The 22,025-nt window shown below is 37.1% G+C and overlaps 1 pseudogene; it reads right to left on the bottom strand.

Annotated features, from left to right (window-relative positions):
• Positions 1-13,737: 13,737 nt before the first annotated feature.
• LOC129082165 (malate dehydrogenase, mitochondrial-like) lies at positions 13,738-16,811 on the bottom strand (annotated as a pseudogene).
• Between the last annotated feature and the right edge of the window lie 5,214 nt (positions 16,812-22,025).

Here is a 22,025-nt window from a genome sequence, read left to right as displayed (position 1 = left end):
GTAATCTACTGTCTGTGGCTGTCTCCTCAGCTGTTAATCCATTCACTCTACATTCAGCAGGCCAGCTTAGAGACACCACAGGGCAGTGCATATTCCCTCCTTGGGGGGGGTTATTAGGTCATCTCAGGCTGATGCCACTCAGGGGAGTGGTCTGCCTGAGCCAGGTTGCTGCTGCACTATGGAGGAAGAGTCAGCACAGGGACCTCTCCAGCTACTCTCCCAGTTCTCTCCCCAAAGGCTCCTTCCCCATCTTTCCGTAGGTGTCTCTAGCCCACTCTGTCCCAACGTTTGCCAAAGCCCAGTGTAAGTGGCTGCAAATAAAAATTCATGCACTGGCCCTTTTCAAGGCTCTTTGCATCTCCAGCCAGTCTGTGGCAAAGAGCAACCCTGCTGCCTTTGCAGCTGGCTATTATCTCTGTACTTTTTGGGCTCTGGTGCTCTATACTGGAGATCACCACTTATGGTTCAGACCCCACTCTTCTCAGGGGGATACAGCTGGCCCTTTCAAAGTCCTTCTTGTGCTGCTGCCCGTGGGTGCCCCACCCATCTTCTTTAGTCTCTATCACACTCCTTACCAGTTAGTTTGTGCTAAAGCTGATTATTTTGTCTGTCTGAGGTTATAAGGCTCTTGCCTCACTATTGTCAGTTATTTAGTCCATGTTATTTCTCCACAGTTTAGTTGTAATTCCAGATTGGTCCTGAAGGATGGTCAGTGTGAATTCCACTCACCCCTTCACAATCTTGATTCTCCAGGAATAAGATTTTTAAAATTCCATTAAAAATTTACTTTTTGCTTCACTCTGTCTGATAGCAATTTTGATTTTCAAAAGCAATTCTTTGATATGAATCTACATATGACTGTCATGACATCGTAGAGACTAAACATCTTATGAATTTCATATTAGTTTAAAATATTTTAAAACGAAAAATGCAACTGCCTTTTGATCCAGTGAGCCCAATGTTGGAATTTTACCTTAAGAACACTGATACACCAGTTCAAAATAACCTATGCACTTCAATGTTCAATGCAGCTTTATTTACAATAGCCAACTTCTTTAAACAGCCTAAGTGCGCATCAATGGATCAAAAAACTGTGGTACATGTACAAAATGAAATATTAGAGAGCAGAAGGAAAGAAGGAACTCTAACCTTTCACAGCCTTATGGGAGGAACTGGGAAGAATTATAGTAAGTGAAATAAGCCAGGTTTGAAAGAAAATACCATATAATCTAAACTATAACAGAAACCTAATGAACAAAACAAAGAAATGAGCAAACTGGAACCAGAGACATGGGAAAAAGGAATAATTTGACATTCACCAAATGGGAAGGAGCCAGGTATTAGTCAAGAAACATGTATGCAAAGGACCAATAGACATGGACACCAGGGTGGGAACTGACTGTGGGAGTCATGGGCTGGGCAGGTAATGGGAGGGCAATGAGGGAAAAATGGGGACAACTATAATTGAACAGCAATAAAATAAATAGGTGAGATCAAGATGGCAGAGGAGTGAATGGAAGTTACACTGACCTCCCCCCAGGACCAACTTGGAATTACAACTAAATGGTGGAGAAATTACCTGGAAAAAACAACTAAACAACAGCAAAAGGGAGCCTTGTAACGTCAGAGACAGACGAATAGGCTTTAGTGAAATCTAACTGGTAAGGATTGTGGTAGAGACTCGAGAGGCGGGCAGGGCACCCACGGGCAGAAGCACCAGAAAGATATTGAAATGGCCAGTTGGATTCCCCTGAGAAGAGCTGGGTCTAAACCAAAAGCAGGGATCTCTAGCCTATAGCACCAGAGTCTAAAAAGTACACAGAAAACAGCCAGCTGTGAGAAGTGGCAGGGTTGCTCTCTGCCAGAGACATGTGCCTGGAGATGAAAAGAACCATTTAAAAGACCAACACATAAATTTTTACTTGCAGCCACTTACCCTGGAATCTGGCAAATGCAGGGGCAGAGTTGGCTAGAGACACCTGAGGAGAGACTGGGGAAGGAGGCTTTGAGGAGAGAACTGAGAAAGTGGCCGGCAGGATCTCAGTCCTGACTCACTACCCCTGCGGCAGCAGCCATCTTGCTCAGACAGAAACCACTCCCCCTGAGCAGTAACAGCTTTGGAAGACCCAATAGCCCGACCCCCAGGAGGGATTCCATCAAGCCCTGTGCTGTCTAAGCCACCTGCTGAGTGCAGAATGATAGCTACAGATAGTAGATCCTTAGCTAATGGAGTCGCAGAGGTGTCTGGGGACAGTTGAGAGACCAGAGGTGCAGGCTTTGGGGAGAGAAGGGAGAGAATAGCTGGTGGGGTCCTGATGCTGACTTCTCACTCATATGGCAGCAGTGTGAGATGACCCAATAACCCCGACTGCAGGAGGGACTCCAGGCCACCCTGAGCTCTCTAAGGCAGCCTGCTGAGTGCAGAGTGACAAGATTAACAGTTTAAGGAGATAGCAACAAACAGTAGATTACTGAAAGTCTCAAACAGACTGCCTAAGCTCACACAGGGTCAACATCTGACATCATCAGAGACGGATCCAGAAAGTAAAAACAGTGGCCTCCTACCACAGAAGTTCACAACATAAACTCAGGAAATCAATACATATCAATGTAAGAATCAGAAGCAAAAAAGGAGTGTCATAAATAATGGGAAGACTAAGAAATACCACACACTTGAAGGGAAAGGAGGAATCCCCAGAAAGAGAACTAAATGAAATAGAGGCAAGTAAACTATCAGATATTGAGTTCCAAACAACGGTTATAAGGAGGCCCAATGAGTTCAGTGAGCTCAGAGAGAATTACCAAAATCTACAGGGAAACTATGAGGGATATCAGCATGGAAAAGGACATAGAAATTATGAATAAGAGACAAGAGGAAATGAAGAATACAATTTCTGAATTGATGAACACAGTAGAAAGAATCAAAAGGAGGCTAGATGAAGCAGAAGATTGAATCAGTGAGCTGGGGGACAAGGTAAAAAAAAAATCTCCCAGAAAGAGCAAGAAAATTAAAAAAGACTCAAAAAGCCTGAAGAGGCATTGAGGAAAATGCAGGACAATCTGAAACATAATAATATCCGTATAATAGGGATACCAGAAGAAGAGGATCAAGAAGGAATAGAGAATCTGTTTGAAAAAGTAATGATGGAAAACTTCCCTAATTTGCTGAGAGAAAAATTCATACCAGTTCAGGAAACACAGAGGGTCTCATTCAAGAGATTCTCAATGAAGCACACTCCTAGACACATCATCATTAAAATGGAAAGTATCAAAGACAAACAGAGAATCCTAAAGCAAGCAAGGGAGAAAGAGGTAGTAACATGTAAAGTATCCTCAATACGGCTAACAGCTTACTTCTCAACAGAAACAGTGCAAGAAGAGACTGCAAGAAATATTCCAAGCAACGAAAAGCAAAGGCCTGCAACCAATACTGCTCTACCCAGCAAGGCTCTCAATTAAAATGGAAGGTGAAATAAGGAGTTTCCCAGGCAAAAGGAGGCTAAAAGACTACACTTCCACAAAACCAGCACTGCAAAATATGCTAAAGGGACTCCTTTAGGATGAAGAAAAAGGGTCTATGAATACCCAGTTCCTTTCAGAGTTGCCAATACTTGATATTACCAATATTTTTTAATACGTATTAATCTGATTGTGACAATGATGTATTATTTTAATTTTTTCCTTTATTATTTGTTGAAACTAAACCTGTTTTTGTATATTTTTTGCCCATTTCTATTATTTTTAAAAAACTTTAAATGACGTTTTGGTATTCTTTATCCATTCTTTGATTAAAGATTTTTCAAATGTTTTCCCTAAAAAAAACAAAACAAAACAATCCATTAACACTTTTTAGCTGTGATGTAAATACTTTCTTAGTCCATTACTTGTCCTTTACCTTTTTTTATATGTATATTACTGTACAGTCTTAAATGTTTAATGTAATCATTTGTCAATATTTTACTTTATACCTTCTGGGTTTGAATATTGTACTTCAGGGTGTGAAAAATTTTAGTTTGTGTTTTCTCCTAAAGGTCCTTAGATTTTATATATTGAATTTTAACTCACCTGAACATTTCTTGTGTAATGTGTGAAATAAGTTTCTATATTTGTTTTATTTCAAGTCATAGTGGTCTATGAACCTTATTTGTTGAATAAGCCTTATTTTCCCCATTGATTTGGAATATCAACTTAATCATATATTACATTGTTAGATAATTACATTTGTCTCTAGAATATTCATTATATTTTATTAATCTACTTGATTATTTCTGTGCTAGTGTCATTTTGGTTTAATTGCTGAGACTTTATAATGGTTTTAATTTTTTAAATATTTTATAATTAACTTTGACATTAAAAAGATATATAAAATCAATCTTCATTTAAGAAAGACAGATAAAGAAAAAAGAAAGGAAGAAAAAAAGAAAGAAAGAAAAAGAAAAAAAGAAAGAAATATGCATCCCCCCACCCTTTGCAACAACATGGATGGAATGGAGAATATTAAGCTAAGTGAAATAAACCAGTTGATGAAAGACAAATATCATATGATCTCACCTATAAGTGGACTCTATTCAACAAAATAAAATAATGAACAAAATAAACCACAGGCATGGAAACATGGGGCAGACTGAAAGTGAGCAGAGGGGCTTGGGAAAGAGGACAATGGTGGAAAGAAGGGGAAAGGACTAGACAAAGAATATGTATGAATGACCCACGACCATAGACAACAGAGGGGGAATTGATTCGGGTAGCTGTGGCTGGGGGTTGGATGTATAGAGGGGGGTAAAGGGAGAATATTGAGACAACTGTAATAAAATAAACATGATTTATAATTTTTTTAAAAAAAAGAAAAAAATATAAACAAACAAACATATAAATAAATAGCCCTGAGTGGTGTGGCTCAGTGGATTGAGCTCCATCTTGAAAACCAGAAGGTCACTGGTTCAATTCTCAGTGTGCCCTGTTTGTTCCCAAAACAATCTCAAACAATCAGGGCACATAACCATGTTGTGCAAGAAGTGACCTATCAGTGTATCTCTTCTATATTGATGTTTCTCTCTCTCTCTCCCTCCCCTCCTATCTCTCTAACATAAATAAATAAAATCTTTGTAATAAATAAAGATTTGAGAATAGATTTCAAGATATTTCTAGAAGCCACAATTAGAAAACAGAATTAATTGTGCTAAAAAGAATAGTGATCTGTAAATTTTCATTTTAATGTGAGACATATTCTTTAAAAGAAAAAAGCATTTAAAATTGGAGGAGAAAATATACAGAGAGACAGAGAGAAACCCAATGGCTTTACAAAAAAAAAAAGTTTAGTTAACAATAGGGAGCCATCTTTCATGTGTGAGTGTGTTAGAGTTGGAGATTTAGCAATATTGTTCTTGGTCTAGAAATCTAGTAGTCTCTAATTATGTAGGTTAGAACAAGAGTATAGTGGAATAAGCATAATATAATATAGTAGAATAATAGAGTGGAATGAGCTTAAATCAGACAGATTTGGGTCTCATTTCTTATTTGAGATTTTCCTTTAGCTTTGTGACCTTGCTTAAGATATTTAATTTATCTTAGCCTCAATTGTTTCTTCTATAAAATAAGAATAAAAATATCTACTTCATAGCTAATAAAGTAGAATGATGATTATGTGAGACTGTGATTGTATATTTCTTAGTATTATGCTTCTCATCAGTAGACACCAAAAATATTAGCTAAAGAAAAACCAAAAGTTTCATATGGACAGATAACTAGTGTATCCATATCAGTCTTCATAAACAGATATTAATATGTAAGTTAAGATTTATCATTTATTTTATCAGTGAGTAGAGTCTGAATGGAAATGAGTCATTATTGTAAATATCAGATAACACAGAAATTATCCATTTAGCATTATAGAAATCAACATTATCAGTCTGCCATATTATTTTGTCAAATGGTCAGGTTCACTGTTTATAAGTCTAAAGATATTAAGATGCAAAATTTACATGTCAAATATTAGATCTTTGAAAATAAACGATAGTGTGAGTGTGTTATTGCTAACAACTCTTTCTCGACACATCTAACTCATCTACCTATATTTGGACAATTCTTTTAATGTCAAATTTGCAGCCATTTAAAGTCAGTCTATTGAAAGAGTAAAGGGAAGCAATGAGCAGTCAGTAGGTTCTAAAGACAGGTTTCAATAATTCTCATAGTGAAAAATAGATGAGGGAGGAAAATAGCCTTGAGGTTTTAGAAGAGTATCAGCGAAAAGGAGGTTGGGAAAAAAACAGATATCATGTTTTGAGATGATATACAGCTGCTGAACAGATTAACAGCTGAAATAGAGTTCCTGGTGGAGCAGTAAAGTGGAACTTGGGTTGAAATTTTGCAAGTTCACTTTAGTAAAAAAAAAAAAAAAGGTATATATATATATTCTGAATAAAAAGTATAAAAAGTAAAAGACCAAAAATTGTGAGTTATTTGGAATACAAGTGAAGTGAAATAAGAAAAATTAAAATGCAATATGAAAAGGGGAAAAACAAACAAAAAACAAAATAAAAAATAACTAAGAAAAGAAGAGAGAAATAAAAAGTCACAAGTTCTGATGAACAGCAAGGTGAAATTTGTCTCAGCTGTTGGTGTTTACCTTCTGACTTCTTTCTGGATCTGTCCCCCATTTTCTCTCAGCTCCAGGTCCCAGGTGGATCCACCAGGTCAGCACCACATGTATCTCCTTCCCCTGCCTCTAGGGGGAGCTTCTGTTGTGATTGAGTGGGTGAAGACTATGAGGCAGGGTTCGGTTTTCTGGGAAAATTGTGGGTGTGTTCCCCCTGCCTATATACCTCCGATCTTAGTCTGTTCCAGTTTATTTCCAATAATGTATAGTTTCTTCTTAAATAACTGCCCATTTCACGGGGTCAGGGGGAAATCTATATAAGAATGTTAGCTCTCTCCTGCTTGGTGTAGTCTGCAACTCTGTGCGTGAGCCAAGTCTGAGCGTTGCCCTGTTATCCCCCTTGTTGCACCCTTTCTTAACTTCCTATTTTGATGGCCTCAATGAAATAAGGCCCTAGGACCCAATGTACTTTGTCTCCCTGTGGGGAATTTAAAATGGGCCCTTTTAAACATTAGCCTTGCTGTCTTACTCTTGGGTGGGGGGGAAACCCAAACCCTGCTGTTGTAAGCCTGCCCAGCAGGCTTTGCAGATCTTCCCAGTTCTTGCAGATGGTGTGGGGTTGGGTTCAGTTTTCCCTTTTTGGTGGTTACGCCTAGGAAGGGGGCTCAGTCTGGGCTACAATAATCACAGGTTCACAGTTTCCAGCCCACTGCCCTCAGAACACTCTGCAGCTTGCACTTTCCACCCTGCACCATTGTGCTGAGCTGACACCAGAGAACCAACTCACTTTGTGGCCCTTTGAGTGGGAGCAAATCTCACCCACAATCCTCCTTCCTTGTTGTCTGGGCAGCTGCATGCACTGGATCCCTGTCCAATGTCCTTCAGTTCCCTTTTTGAAAAAAGCCTCTGTGGGTGCTCCTGCCACTGTGAGCCAATGCCTGGCTTTCCACACACTCCAACTCTCTGGCAAGTCCAGAGTATATCATAGTCATGGCCCACCTCATCTCCCAGCCACAGGTGCTTCCAGAATCCATCCCCCCCACCCTCTGCTGCGTCAACTTGGGTGCACTGCCAGCTGTGTGCATTTGTGCTGCCTGTTTTTCCGCAGCGACTTTACACATTCAAGTTTTTCCTGGCATGGGTCTGTGATTTCTCCTCCTTGGGAAGGAACGGAGCCGCTAGGCTGCTATCCCTGACTAGGCTCTCCTGGGATGCTGTCCCAGTGACAGCTGTGGTTTCTGGCACCAGGCCCCCGGGACTTTCCCCATCTGCTGATAAAACCTCCTTGCCACCCGTTTTGCAGCATCCTGGGCATGCTTTGGCTTCCAAACTTAATATCAGCTAAGATTCTTTTGACCATTCACTTTGTTTTTGGAAAGGTCAGCTATGTGTCCCATTTGGATGTATGAGCAAGTGGGCTCAGCTCCCACCTACTTCACCACCATCTTCTTTTCATCACCATAATTTCTTAAGTATAGTAAGATATATGTTTCATAATTTTTTGCCACCAAGGTAAATTTAGCAAAATTGAATATTTTAAAATCAAAATTTCAATTTCTATATAGTATGTCTTTCATGCAATGAAAATATAGTTGAGTATAAGGTAAGTGTTTATTCTTCTTTTTATTCATTTGTTTATTAATTTGTAAGTGATCAGAGAACATTAGAAATTATGCCCAAAATATCCTAGCATCACTCTCTCGTGGCAATTTAGGGACAAGACCAATTTGTTATCATCATAAAGTAAGTGAGGGGAAGTGTTTGTTGAAGGTGATGATTTCGAGAACCATGAATTTCAAAATGGGGGATGAGTTGAAAAAAGAAGAGAAGGTAAAAAGTGAGAGGTCAATGTTTCATTTATAAAATATTATGTAATTTGCTTCAGGTTATAATCTTTATTGTTTCATCTTCAGTTAAAAAGTGGTTATATCAGAATCACAGGTTTGTATCATTACTGAGTATTTTGAATAGGAACTAAATCACAATTGCAAAAATATAAGGGCAATTAGAAATAGGTGGACAAAGAAATGTAAATTATCTATTCAAAATGTCTCTTTATTTAGAACTCAGCAAGATGGAAAGGCTTAAACTATAAAATACAAGTGTTTTTTTTCCAAATATTCTTTAAATTTTAACAAATCCATATTAAATATTGGAGTGTTTGGTATAATTGCAATTTATATTACATATCTGGTCTATGATGGATTCCAATCATTAAGTTTGTCCAAGAGGCAAAGACTTACGAAATTAAAGCAAAAATGTTTAATTGGTGGCAGAGGTAAGGTAATTTACAAACTGTTCTACCCAAATGCAACGACACTTGATGTACCTTATTAGCGATGGAACTTTTAAATGAGACTCTTGAAACTGTTGAATTAATGAAATATTTCATATAGTATATTATTTGGATTCTGCCATTGGCATTGGGACTATAATATGATAGAAAGAACATTTGACCAACACTAAGAAAAGAATTTCTGGTCTATATAAATACTCATTCACTAATTATAAGACATTGGACAAAATTTACCTTCCATGATTTAGTTTTCTCTTCTGTAAGATGAAACAGATTCCTTCTATGAACTCTATTAGAAATAAAACTTCCACATATTATACTCTGTCTTTCATCATTCAAGCAATCAACATTTATTCAGAGCCTCAGTCTTGGCTGAATTTCAGAATCACTGGTGGGCTATTTTAAAACTGCAGATTCCTGAGCCCCACTTTAAACTTCCAGAATTACAAAATCTGGGTGTCACACATTAGGATCTGTATTTTAGACAAATATACAACTCCCAGGTTCTTCTTTCTTATCTGTAACTGAGTTGAACATGCAACTTAGCTGGTGATATGAGTTTGTACTGAATATAAAATAAAGGCTAACATATATATGTAAATATACATATAAAAATAAAACAAAGGCCAAAATAAATAAGTAGAGGATGTAGGTTTTAAACTGGGTCAAAGGTAGAGAAGGAAGAGGGAGAAAGTGATTTCCAGGAAGGAAAAACTAAAGTTGTAATCACACAAAGATGAAACAAGAACAGCTGACTTCTACTGTAGTAAAGTCTGACCAGATTACAGTAGAGAGAAAGACTGGCAAAAAATAAAACTCTGCTTCCTGGCTTCCTACTTCTTTGGTCATTGACCAGTTTTTTGTTTTGTTTTGTTTTTTTAGAAGCTAATTTAATTTATTAATTGGTTACATATAATAGTTTCATCACATACATTATATATAATATATTTAAATGTTTCCTTTTCTATTTCATGAAATAATAGTATTCTAATCCTCCATATACATCTTTGACACCAGTTTTTGCCATTGCCACAACTACTTTTTATGTCATTTAACAAAGTTCCACAGAGCACTTCTTCTGTTCTGTATAAATAGTTTGAGAAATTGCTTTCAGAATTACGTATGTTGCTATCAATTTTTCCAAAGCACAAGTACTATTTTCATAACATAAACACAATTAAAATTAATCTTGTAGGTATATATTGGTAATCTCCACATTTTTCAACTTAATTCAATCACCTTGTAACAGTACTTTATTGTGAAATAATATACACATATTAAAAGAGCACAAAACATCAATATGCGGTTAGATGAATAATTAAAAAATGAATTTTAAAATAACTACCACAAATATCAGGAAATAGAACATTGCCAGCCCTCTCCCCTGAAAATTCATATGTTCCCTGTACCGATTACAACTTTCCCTCCTCTAGGAAGTAGTAACTATTATGGTTTTTCTGACAGTTATGTCTTTGCTTTCTTTTCTTTTTTAAAAAAGATTTTATTTATTTATTTTTAGAGAAGAGAAGGAAAGGAGAGAGGGAGGGAAACATCAATGTGTGGTTGCATTTTGTGTGCCCCCTACTGGGGAACCTGGCCTACAGCCCAGGTGTGTGTACACTGGGAATCAAACTGGCGACTCTTTGGTTCACAGGCTCGTGCTCAATCCACTGAGCCACACCAACTAGGGCTTCTTTGCTTTTCTTTGTAAATTTGCCATTAATATATGTGTCCCTAAAATTATATTTTAGTTTTTCTTATTTTAAACTTTATATAAAAGCAATCAAATGTGTTCTTTTGTATGAATACTCTACAGAGCATTGATCAGTTTTACTGTTGATGGACATTTGAATAATTTTCAATTTTTGACTATTTCAAACAATGCTGCTCTTAATGTTATTTTACATGTACCTGTTACAGGAGGGTAATTGATGGGCCACAAGATATGGGTATCTTCAACTTTAACAGATAATATCAATGAAGATTCTAAAATGTTTTTTATATTACCATGAACAGCATGGGAAAATTCCAAACTGCCACTTGGAATTCTGGGCCTTGTTTTCAATGTTTGTCAAGCAAATGTATTTGTTAAGGCTTGAAATTATGGTTTAAATTTACATTCCCTTGATGACTAATAACTTTGAGCATATTTTCAAATGATTATTGGTCATTCAGATATCCTCTTTTGAAAATTGCCTGTTCAAGACAACTATTTTTCTGTTGGGTCGTCTGTCCTTTTCTTATTTGTGTTTTTATGTATCCTGAATATGAGTCTCTTGTTAGTTATATGTGTTGCAAATATCTTTTCCTAATATTGGTTTAAGTTTTTACTCTCTTCATGGTGTCTTTTGATAAGTAGGACTCCTTAGTTGTGATGTAGTATAATTTATCCATCTTACCCTTTATGGCTAATGTTTTATGATTCCTTCTAAGAAATAGTCTCCTATCCTAAAGTCATGAAAATAATGTCACGTAATGGGGTAGGTTGGAGCAGAGATCCCTGGAAAGCAAGAGATCCCCCAAATACAGAATAAGGCTGCTTCCCCTCTTATCAGGAAAAGCAGGGGGTGGGGAGAGCTTCCAAGGCTCCAGATTAAAAGCACCCTGCCTTGGAGAAGCTTGGAGGAGCCTAGGAGCAGAATGCAGTGCTTAAGGCACATTACAAAACAAAGGCAGCTAACAAGTATGAACTAAATGAGCCAGCATGTGTAACCATGGGACATCTAGGCAGCAGGTGCCTTATGGGCAAGAAGGTGCTGAGGGAAGAGACTTCTTGTTAGCAGCCATGCAAGAGGTGGGGCCATGGAAAATATGACCAACAATAGTCCCCATTGGTTGGAAAGCTGGATACTCCTACTGACTTCCAGAGCACTTGAGATTCTGCAAGAGAAGACTTTTAAACAAGAGGAAGCAGGGAGAGGCTTGCTGTCTTGCTTTGGCGCTTGGTGAGGACTCTTGCCTCTTGGCTTTCTTGGCCCTTGGCTCATGGTGTTTTGGCTTGGGAGTTTTGGTTGCAGGTGTGCTTGGAAGCTGAATCTCTGGCCCTTGATCCCCTCATGGACGGGAGCACCTGTGAGACCGGCAGATGCTGGATCCACCACAAGCTTAGGGCCCACATGATTGTAAATCCACTCATGGAGGCAGGGTCCCATGCTGGGACATGTGACTACCTGGACTCCAGCCTCTGGGACACTATGACCCAGTGCAGCATGGCACATGGGTTCTGGACTGCTACATGGAGACTGAGAGTAGCACACCCCAGATCCTGAAAGAAAGAAGTGCTACAAGAAGATAGTGACTCTGAAACCCACAAGTGCACATAACAGAGAAGATGAAGATCTGTGTGATCAGCTTAAACTCCAAAAGGACAGATAAGGAAATGGGAAACTTCTGGGCAAGGCTTTGGTTTGTAATCTTTTGGGGAGCAAGAGAAGTTCTGGGTCTCATGGGAGAGAAGGGCTTAGAGCAGAAGTGCTCTTTTCACTGCCTCCCAAAATTGGAACCCTGTTAATAAATCCATGCTTCCTTCAACACAAATCTTTGGGTCAGGTGTACACAAAGTGACAAATGGCTGAACCCCATGCTTCATGGTAACAATTTGATAATGATCATTGTTTTACGTCTCACATTTAGATATCCAATTACTTACTAGCTTTGATTTTAGCATTATTCTCCATCTGTAGCTAAAGAGTTCTTCCTCTAATTGTAATAAATACTTACTGGTAAACAAAAACCTTTGCCCTGGCCAGTGTGGCTCAGTTGGTTGGAGCATAATCTAGTATACCAAAAGATTGGGGTTTCTATTCCTGGCCAGGGTACATAACCAGGTTGTGGGTTTGAGCCCTGGCTGGAGCGTGTATAAGAAGCAACCAATTGATGTTTGTTTGTTTTTTCTCTCTCTCTCTCCCTTCCTCACTGCCTAAAATCAATAAACATATTTTTTTAAGATCAACAAACTTTTAAAAAACTATTTATTTATTTATTTCTAGAGAGAGAGGAAGGGAGAGATAGAGAGGGAGAGAAACATCAATGTGTGGTGGCTTCTCATGCATCCCCTATGGGGGACCTGGCCCGCAACCCAGGCATGTGCCCTGACTGAGAATCAAACCAGTGACCATTTGGTTCACAGGCCGGCAACCAGCCAGGGCTCAATAAACATATTTTAAAAATTAAAATAAAACAAAAACCTTTGATGCCAAAAGTTGTCCTAAAAGAGAGTTTACTGAGCTATATGCTAGCCAGAAAAAAGGACCAGGTCCTAGGGTATGCAGCCTAAATCACCAGCAGCAGGGCTAGGTGGAGAAGATGAACATGTCCACTGCCCTGGAGCTAATAGGGCTCTTTTATACAGTGGGTTTAGGGAAGAAAGATGTAAGTTTTGTTTTTTTTAAGGACTTTACACTGGCTAGGTAAGGGGGAATTAAGCAGGAGAAGAAAAAGTGAAGAAAGTTCTGGGATAAGCATAGTCTGTAAGGAAGAAGTATTTAATGCCTCTGAATTGGTTGTGGGCAAGTCTGGAAAACTCATGCATAAATAGCATGTTGTGTCTGGAGGTCAGTTGTTTTGTTTTGTTTTGTTTTAGATAGCCACCTGGAAGTTGATTTAAAATTTTAACATATATATGTATATATGTATTCAGGGATGTGGGCAGTCTTTTGTTGGTTTCAGCCCATGCTCTGTTAAATGATTAAATTATTCTTTTTTTACCTTGAAAAAAAATCAAAACCTACTTTTATTGATCTACCAGTAGACCCATGATTTGGAAGGGAGGGTAAGGTTAATACAATACTCCTCATCAAATTGAAATACAAAGATATCTGAAATGGATTGCTCACTAACTGCTTTCTTATTTCATGTTCTTTACAACAAACTCTTCTCCTTTCTTGACTGAGGCTTTCAGCTCAGGAATGGCCTCAGCTATCATCTTCTCTTAGAAAGGGGAGACTTTGCCAATGCCTAGATTCTTCTCAATGCCCCTTTTCCTCAGCAGCAATTGGGTAGAGAAATAGGGACAGTCCGTTTCTTGGGATTTAACAAAGGAACATTCAACAGCTCGTTCCTTTCCACTGATTGCATCCACAAGGGAAAAGACAAACCAGGCTCCAATGTTTGCTGTGGACAGGGTGGCAGAGCCTGCTCTAGTTTTAGCCTTCACCACCTCGGTATTGGCCTCCGGGATCCGCCTGGTGAGGGTTGTCAGCTGGTCCTGGGGAAAGTCTACCTTGGGAGTGCACTGAGAAATCAGAGAGATGATGGTCTTCCCAGCATGGCCTCCAATGACAGGAACAATGGCATGACTCGAACTGGATCCAAACTCTTGAGTTCTACAATAAAAGTGTTGGCTCTGAAAACATCCAGGGTTTTCACCCCAAAGATCTTATTGGGGTTGTACATTCCATGTTTCTTGAAAACTTCAGATGCAATTGGGATGCTGTAGTTAACCGGATTTGTAATGATGTAGATCATGGCCTTGGGGCAATGCTGGGCACAGGCAGCAGCCAGGGTGGCCACAATTGTGGCATTGTTGTTGAACAGGTCATCCCGTGTCATACGTGGTTTTCTCAGGACTCTGGCTGGAATAACTACCAAATCACAACTTTTCAGGCAGTCTGGCAGCTGCTCAAGTCCAAGGTAGCTTTTCATATTCACTCTGGTCCCAATGTGGCTCAGATCTGCGGCCACTTCCAGTGTGTGAGCAATATCATAGAGGGTCAGGTGGCTCATCAAAGGGCTGTTTTCAGGAGAAGCAAAAGGGGCTGCCCATTTCCTCTAGAGGTCCTGAACACAGCTACTGTAGCATTGTTCTGGGCTGAAGTGCTGAAGCTGCCGCGGAAAGCGAGAGCAGCGCCAGCAGGCCGGGGCAAGGGCGAAGAGCATGGCTGGGGCGGGCAGGGCACGGAAGAGCAAGCGAAGATGATGGTGGCGTGCAAGAGACTCCAACGACCTCCACACCGTTCAGGACCAAATGATTAAATTCTTACCTCTTCCATCTTCCAGCCTGCAAGGATTTTAGCACATCTCAGAATTTTTCACTTTTCACTACTTTTCTAGGAACTATTTCTGATTTACTTGTTTTATCTGCTTGTCTTCTCACTTTTCATTCTTTCTCAATCACTATAAGGAGTTTAGTAAAAAAATTCGTTTGTGTATTTGAATCTACAATTCAAGTGAAATGTTTACTTTGGTACTGGCCATTTAGATCCAACATGGAAAACTTTTTTTTCCGAGGCCATGCTTCTTGATTTTAAATGGAGGGTAAGCGGGGAGATAGAGGAAGAAAAACATCAATGTGTGAGAGAGAGACATTGATTTGTTGCCTCTCAAATGTGTCCCGAAAGGAGGTCAAACCCACTACCTAGGTATGTGCCCTGAGTAGGAATCAAACCCACAATCTTTCAATTTATGAGACAATGCTCTAACCAACTAACACATACTGGCCAGGGATAGAAAAAATTTTATTTAATTCCAAAAGTATATAAAATAAGTAACTTCTACTTCCTAAATATAAGGTACTTTTCCTTTAATTTAATGAAGGAAATTATTACGTAGTAATGATTACCTATTTGTTCCACCTTGGCATCAGGGGTGAATGACTAACTGTATTCGGAACATTTAATAAGTCTGAGCTATCACAAGATTTCATATGTGAATTTTAAGCAAAATGATTCTCAGTATTTTTACTGACCTATTATCCTAATGGCTTGTAGATTTTGTGTATGTGTTTAATGGATAAATGACCACGTAAAAACTCTCTGCTTGCTTCTATTTCCCTACTCATTTAATCAATTATTGTAATACCAGTGATGTTTCCTTTGGCATGGCCTTAAACACAGTTTATAACTATATGAAAATATTGAAAGCATTAAGAATTACAGGGAAATAAGCCCTTCCTAATGCATACTTGGAGAGTATTGACTTGATTATCTCATTCACTCTGTTTTGTTTTGATTGTGTAAAAACTACCATTATCTAAATTTCTATTCCATTTCATGAGTGGGCAGAGATTTCCTGTAGCATCCTTCATGCCATTTGTACATCCCCTTGATTGCAGCTGTATCCAGAAGAAAGGGAACAAATGTTTTGCTGATTCTACTGCCAAGAAGTAGATCAAATTTGGAAACGTATTGTTGATGGACAATTAAAACTCAGAAAGATGGGATTTGCTAACTTAAAGCCAGGAAGAAAAGGTAAGAGACCTCACTATATTTTCAGTCATTGTTCTTATTAAGGTGACCAGAATCTGAACATTTATATTTAACATTTAATGGAAATAAACCATTTCCATTATTTCCATTAAATGTTAAATTTATCATTTTTGTTCAATTCCTAAAGATTTGATTCCTTCCTATAGCAGCATTTTTAAATGTTCTTTGTCAATGCTATAATTTATACATGTTTAAAGCAAGAACCATCTGTTTGAAAAGATTTACATCTGAAGCCTACATTTGCACACATACACACACAGAGTTATATGAAAGCATGTTTTGTGAAATGATGGGAGAAAGGAGGTTTTCTAAATAAGGTTTTCTGATACAAGGAAGAAAATCCATTTTATTTGAAATAGATATATCAGAATAATTTCTGAAAACAAACAAAAACATTGTCTTGTTTAGTTATTTTCTTGTTGATTTAAGAACTCTGAGTATCTTTCATTTTAGGATAACTAGGTCTCAGACATGGGACAAGTCCCTAAAGCCTCTTTTCATACTATGTTCTTGCCTTGATACGCTTCCTCTGTTGTTGATTTGGCCTAATTTAACACAAATCCTTCATTATCTCTATTTGAGGGCCTTCTTCTCTAGACAAAAGAAATCTGCTCAGGATCGTCATGCTGTCAGAAATACGTGCCTCTTCAACTTGATGAAGGCAGAGGAGGTTTTCTGGAGAAATCTGACAAAGAGTCGGCAGAGTAGTCACCATTTCTAATGCTTTTCATCAGCACTAATCTGTCAGATGGAAGAACATTTAAACACCAACTGGGTGTACTGAACACCGAAGCTAAAAAGCTGGCAAGGTCACATACATTTGTGAGAGAATATTGGGATGAACTTGTAACAGTGATCAAATAGCTGCAATCAACACCTGTGTCATGGGAACACATTTTTCTCCAGTCTGCAACATGTCAAAAACAAAAACAACCTATCACTAGAGGCAAATAAGAAAACTGTATGCATGCCAGGTTTTAGAATAATTGGGGGTGGTTTGAAGAGTCCATTTGAAAAGAAAGGTATTGAGTGTTGCAATTGTGCATGCCTGAAGTGGCCCCATCTTCTAAATTAGAGTCAGTGGATGGATTTTCGGTAAATGCCTGGTTTTGTTTTGTTTTTTTAATAGTTTACTTTTAACCTCTTCATTCTTTTGCAACACCCCAGCTATTTTTCCAGGCCAAGCAAGCATAACAGAACATAATTATATATTTTCCCTGAAATCTGTGTCATAATTTGGCTTTTGTGGATTGACTCTGGTATCAGAGTCAAAGAATAGGACTCTGAAGACACTGGACTTGCTGCAGGTAAAGAAAAGTTCATTTCCAGAATGAGCTCCTTATATCTGTTCTATCATCCCTTAAAACCTTATATCAAAGTGAGATGGGGAATTTAGTTAATATTAAGAAAATTAAAGCAACAACAACTCCAAACAACCAACTTCTGCCTGAACTACTTGAATAAATCAAGAGAAACTTATTTTGTTTTGACTGAGTTATCCATCTAATTGCTGTAATTATATATCTAATTTATTTTTATATCCAACAAAGATCTCTGCCCTCTTTTCCCCTTTTTACTCCCACCTATCTTCTCATTTTTATGCACTTTTGCTTCTTTAGCAATTTATAAAAATTATATATATATATGACATTTAACCACAAAAAGCTTGATTTTTATTTGTTTGCATTAGAGTGTTAATTTTTCAAACTATATTTCCTCTTAATTTTTGGTTCTGAATAATCTTGTCTAATTTTGCATAATATTACCTTTTATGTGTGATGATATTACTGTTATCTGTTAAGAATGTTTATTTGAAATATAATGTAATCTGTTCCAATACCTACTATCCCAGTTAAACACAGAAATAGCAGTAGCTAAGCATAAGAAAGAAACTACACTCAAATTTTCTACTTGTTAAACAATAATGAAGTCCTGTCATCAAATTGAAGTGGATCACATCAATGTATTTGAAATTAATGTATTGTAGTAGAACAGGAGACAATGAAGATAAATACTCTAAAAAATCTGAAGTGCTATAAGATTGAGAAAACGCACACTTATGCCTTGGCCAGTGGTTCAGATGATTGGAGCATTGTCCTGTAGACTGAAGGGTCTCAGGTTGATTTCTAGTCAGGGCACGTGCCTGAGTTGCACGTTCAGTCCCCAGCCAGGGCACCTGCAAGAGGCAACCAATTAATGTTTCTCTCTCCCTCTCTCTGCTTCCCTTCAACCCCCCCCGCTCTCTAAAAAACAAACAAACAAACAAAAATACTTATTTGGTACACCTGAATCTCAAAAAGAAAAATGAGTGTATTCTCACACTAATACACTCCGGAAACATTAACCACAAAAATGAGAAATTATCTTCTATAATAAGTAGGAAGTAGATGTCGAACAAATTAATAAGAAAATAGATTATTTTTATTTGTAATAATTTGAAGTTATGTAAACTATTAAAATGATATAAGGGAGGGATAATCTACTATAAATTTTACGCAGACTTCATCCTCAATGCACAAGGTCTGTATGGGAAAAGTCCTGCTATTGTTAACATAACAAGAACGGTTTGCATGACATTGATGTAACCAGGCTACCAAGGAGAGCGGACTGGAATGCACATGCATGAACACCAATGACTTCACTGTATAGTCAGTAGGGGCAGTAGACACTGTTGAGTGAGCATGCATACTGTGTTGCTGTTGCATTCAAAAGGACTGAGTGAAGGACTTATATGTACAATCAATGGACATGAACTAATGGGAGGAGGTGGTGGAATGCTGGTGGGAGTGGGGTGCAGGGCAGAAAGGTATAAAGGGGTGAAAAAATGGGACAACTGTAATAGCATAATCAATAAAATATATTTTAAAGGAGACCAAAAAAGTAAATCTTCTGGAATTGTATGATATATGAAATATATCTCAATGAGCTATTAAAAATTAAAATTTTCACAAAAAATAAAAACAAAGTGATGGAGTGAGTAGAGCAATGAACCTGCCACAAATTTTGCATTCAGCCTGAACATTCTTCAGAAACTATTTGGATGATTCAGAAGGCCACAGCTATGGGCAACTGTTGATTGGCAGCTTCATTACGACGTCATATCCACTCACACATCAGAGTTCATGCAGAGTTTTTTGGTAAAACATCAAATCACTTCAGTGACTCAGCCCCACTATGGTCCAGATTTGGTGCCCTGAAAATTCTGGCTCTTCCCAAAACTAAAGTCACCTTTGAAAGGGAAGAAATTTCAGACCATTGATGAGATTCAGGAAAATATGATGAGGTAGCTAATGGCGATTAGAACTGTGTGAGGTCCCGAGGTGTCTACTATAAAGGGGACTGAGGCTTCATTGTCCTATGTGCAATGTTTCTAGCATCTTGTATCTTCTTCAATAAATGTCTCTATTTTGCCTATCACATGACTGGATACTTTCTGGACCAACCTTTTATATACTATAAAGAAAGTGCAGGACTTAAGTGAAAGACTCAACAACATTTATGGAGTTTTAACAGAATTGAACTTGGAAGATAATAAATTAATGATAAAAGCAAGTATAGAATCAATTTCTTAGAAATACTAATGTTCTTTACCAGCAAAATAATTTCCAGATATAGACCATGGCAAATTATATTTAAGTTGGTTCACTGTCAGATGAGGCTTGCATTAGATTTCTTTAGGTCAAAGGAGCCAAATGGAATTCCCTTGTTTAGTATATAAAAACAGAAATTACTTTGAAGAATTGGATTCTTTTGTCTTTAAAAAAGGAATTTATTAAATATTTAATAAAATAATTAAGCTAAGACTAATTTTTGTAGTTAATGACCTTAGTGTGATTGCTAAAAAATTGATATAATAGCATGGCCAATTTTAAGTAATAAGCAGTAAAATCTAGGAATGCTGCCCGCCCCCCCAAAAAAATCTGCAATTAAAAGTAGATCACCACTGACAAAAATCAAAGGTATTTCTGAACAGTGAGCTATTTTACATCCTTACCAAATATTTGGGAAAAAGTATTTGATTGCAGATAATCTCTAGATGAGATAATATTTAGAACATGCTAAAACTGTGTATGAGATGGTAGGATTTCTTCCTGCCATTTAGTCTATGGAAATTCAAACTAATCTCTCATTTTAAGTGTTTTCAATTTTTTCTGAAGTTTATAATATTTTGTTCAGGAATTTAAAAATAGGTATAAGAAGAATACATAGGAATAGTGGATAATTTCATTTTTTTTCACACCAAGTAAAATAAGGTCATAAAATTTCAGAAACTGAAATTTTGGCTTTCACTCCAACTACTTGACATGTTCTGATGTCAACACTACTGTCTAACTTGAATATTCTGTGTAGATTTTCAAATAAGTTTGAAGTCTGTAAGGATACAGATTTAAGGAATGGAGACTGCAAGGGAAACATAGAGACATTTAGCACTTAATAAATAGGTAAATATTGGTATAAAACAAGGATAACAATGATATGTTGTATGTGAGTAAGAACTAGGAAGAAATTAGTTTGGGAACACTGAGCATATTCAACAAACACAATTTATTTAGCTGATTATCAACTAAGAGGCACCTTATAAAGTGCTGATCACATTATATGAGATGATGAGAAACATCAGGCCACCGTTTTAGGTGTTCTCAGCCATTTAAGTAAAATTTACATAGTTATTAGTTTAGAACAGGGGTATCTCTTAAGGAATTTAGAATTAGGTAGACCTACTTTGAAGTACCTTTTTTCCCCTTTATTATTTGCAAAGCCTTGGACAATACATTTTATAAATTTTGGTATTTAAATAAAACACCTATTGAAATTATAAAATATTTTGAATACAAAGTGCAAATATAATATAACAAACACCTACATATACTTTCCATCCATGTTTGACAAATGTCAGTTTTTTTTTGATATTTGATTCTGATTTATTGATGATATATAAAATTTTATCCTACAATAATCCCATTCGTATATTATCCTCCACAGAAATAATTACTGCCCTGGAGTTGGTATACATCCATCCCATGCATGTCTTTGTATGATATTTTTACAGTAATGAAAACATACAATATGAAATTTATCATCATAACCATTTTAAAATGTACCCTTCAGTGTATTAAGTATATTCACATTGTTATAAAATAGATCTCTGGCATTTTTCATGTTGCAAATCTGAAACTCTATGTCCATTAAACAATTGTTCTTTTCCCCTTCCCTCCAGGTGCTGGTAACCACCATTCTACTTTCTGATTTTAGCAATTGACTACTTTAGATACCTCATATAAGTCAAGTCATACAGTATTTGTCTTTTTGTGACTGGCTGATTTAACCAAACATAATGTCTCAAGGTTCACCCACGCTTTTATGTGACAAGATTTCCTTTCTTTTTAAGGCTGAATAATATTATCTTATATGTATATATCATATTTTGTTTATTTATCTACCAACATTTGTCTTGCCTCTATGTCTTGGCTGTCTAAATAATATTACCAAAAAATATGTGCAAAAAGGGTCTCTCTTTCAGATCCTTCTTTCAGTTCTTTTGGATATATATTCCAAAGTGGGATTGCTGGATCACATGTTAGTTGTATTTTTAATTTTTTGAGGGATCTTATACTCTGTTCCATGTGATTGCACCATCTTACTATCCTACTAATAATGCACAAGAGTTCTAATTTATCTACAACCCCACCAACACTCATAATTTTCATTTTTTTAATCATAGTCATCTTAATGAGTGATATTTCATAAGGTGATACCTCATTGTGGTTTGATTTTCATTTTTCTGATGATCAAGATATTAAATATATTTTTCATATGATTATTGGTCATTTGTACATCATCTTTGGAGAAATATCCATTCAAGCATTTTGCCTATTAATTTAATCAGGTTAGGTGATATTTGTTGAGTTGTAGAGGCTCTTTACATATC

This window comes from Pteronotus mesoamericanus, unplaced genomic scaffold, assembly GCF_021234165.1.
Source record: "Pteronotus mesoamericanus isolate MK-2021 breed Mesoamerican mustached bat unplaced genomic scaffold, CSHL_Meso_final scaffold_12, whole genome shotgun sequence".
Taxonomy (NCBI): Eukaryota; Metazoa; Chordata; class Mammalia; order Chiroptera; family Mormoopidae; genus Pteronotus; species Pteronotus mesoamericanus.
Note: the sequence above shows the minus strand (reverse complement) of the source record. Positions and strands in the feature narration are given on the sequence as shown.